The sequence below is a fragment of the Coenobita brevimanus genome, chromosome 72 (assembly GCF_032717465.1).
Source record: "Coenobita brevimanus isolate Jiangsu-jjx chromosome 72, ASM3271746v2, whole genome shotgun sequence".
Lineage (NCBI taxonomy): Eukaryota > Metazoa > Arthropoda > Malacostraca > Decapoda > Coenobitidae > Coenobita > Coenobita brevimanus.
In genome coordinates this window covers 42,587,181-42,589,680 of record NC_137025.1, presented here as the reverse complement: position 1 = coordinate 42,589,680, position 2,500 = coordinate 42,587,181, and positions in this window count along the sequence as shown.

The window sequence follows — 2,500 nt, the reverse complement described above, 5'->3', positions numbered from 1 at the left end:
CGAAGGAGTTTTAATGAAGCAGAGAGAAAAAAAAACACACACACACACACACAAAGAAAAACACAAGGAGTTTATTTAGAGACGAAGAAGTTTGAGGGAAGTTTGTGACACCCTTCAGGACCACAGGATTGAGAACAGGTGTGTGTGTGTGTGTGTGTGTGTGTGTGTGTGTGTGTGTGTGAGAGAGAGAGAGAGAGAGAGAGAGAGAGAGAGAGAGAGAGAGAGAGAGAGAGAGAGAGGGAGGAGTAGGTACGAGTGTGATCGAACCTGTTTCCATGTGTCCGTCTGTTTACATCCTTGTATGTAATATTATTATTATTATTATTATTATTGGAGGTGGGGGGAAGGGTAAGGGGGGAAGGGTGAGGGAGGAAGGATGAGGGGAAAAGGGTGATGGGGTAAAGGTAAGGGGGGGTAGGTGGGGGGGAAAGGATGAGGGAAAGAACGGAGAGGAGGGGAAGGGAGAGGGAGGGAACGGAGAGGGAGGGAACGGAGAGGGAGGGAAGGTTGGGGGAGAGGGTGTAGGGGGGGGGGTAAGAGGAAGGGGGAAGCTGCCTGACACTACGGCATACAATAACATACAGTACCGGTAATACAACAAACGAGTTCCTTGGCCTGTATTACTGAAGGCTGGTACTCTATTAAGGTCAGGAAGCTCGCTAACACCTCTTCCTTACCGATTTATTCCTGATTCTGCTCCGTTACTATATTCTTGTGCATTATTCGTGCAATCTATGTCGATATTGAAACGACGTAAGAACCAAACCAAGGGATATTAATTAGTCTGGAAAATAAATCGCTAAGGAAGAGGTGTTAGGCGAAACGTTGAACTAAATGGATCCCTTCTCTGCACTTTAAGCGGTATTCATTTCTTGCTCATTCACATCAAATTTCATCATCACGTTAATTTATATCAAGTAATTATCCAATACCTTAAATAAATCCCTTGAAATATTAACACCAGGTAAATAAGCTTCACACACGACTGAATAATACAGGTGCACAAATACACACGTGGCGTAATAAGCGGTTTGTGTAGCATTCCTCACCTCTCCTCGCCTCTCTCTCTCTCTCACTCACTCTATCTCACTCAATCACTCCATCTCACTCAATCACTCCATCTCACGCACTCACTTCACCTCACACTCACAACACCTCACTCATTCCACATACTCAGCTACACTCAAAATCCATATCATAAACAGTCCTAAGCTTGCTCTGTGTATATGAGTGCCTGAAATTGCCTTCGTCTTTACATACACAAAACACTTGACAATAAAACCAGAGTGAATTTTAAGGTGAGAAAATACGATAAATGCAACGATCTGTGATAAGCGTTAACTGATAAGGGAGCAAATAATTCTCCATATACAATCCAGTCACCATTCTCGACAAAGGTGGGTAGAAATAAATAAAGTGGATAAGGATAATAGTCGTTGCCCTACTTCACAAAAATATCGGTAATTATCAAGGTTAATTAACTCAGAAAGGTGGGTGTTAATTACCACAAATGATCTCAATACCCGGGCAAAATGGCTGACCTTGGTGGACGCGTCGAGAGGGAGCAGGTCACCCTTTATCTCGCCCTTCCTCAGATAACCTCGCCCTTATGTCCTCCACACCTCTAGACGGACTCCTCCACCAGGTCACCGTTATCTTCAGCTGCTAAAGATGTGGAGGGCACGCAAACGCACTCGCAAACACGCAAAAATCACCCACAAAACGCAAAAACACTCCCTTCTTCGGGGTCTCAGGGCGCATGAGAGGCTGGCTGCTGGGGCGAGAGGAAGGTGGACGGGGCAGGTGTACCAACCCTCCCAGACCACCTAAGTAACTTCTAACCATATCAAACTCAATTATTCAAACTTCTAGGTAATTTATGAGCATATTGGACTTAATTACAAATATTTCTAAGGTGTTTCCCATACCTAGAAAGCGAATCTCCTAAAATTAATGTACAAAATAATAATACTCGACTTCTAAAGTGAATCTGAAATGTTGGCACGCCTGACTCGTCGCCATGCGCGGCGTAGCAACCCGCCTTATGTTGCCGTGGATTCAAATTAAATATATATGGTTAATTTGAATATTTAAACCAAAATTTATGCATCAGATGTATATATATTTTACATTATTTTGCGTATACCTTATTACAACACTGAGTTTGTTAGAAATAATGGTGTAAGCAAATTTTTTTTGATGTGGAATTAATTTGACTAAGCAACCGTACTCGTTTCTCCCTCCCTCTCTCTCTCTCTCTCTCTCTCTCTCTCTCTCTCCAGTGATTTCAAGTTTGACATTTATTGTATATGGTTTGTTTCTCTCTCCTGCGATTTCATGTTTAATCTATCCAATACCTTATAGAAATCCTTGAAATACTGACATCAGATAAATTAGCTACACGTACGACTGAAAAATACAAGTACACAAATACACACGTGACGTAATAAGCGGTTTGTGTAACACCTCTCCTCGCCTCTCTCTCTCTCTCTCTCTCTCT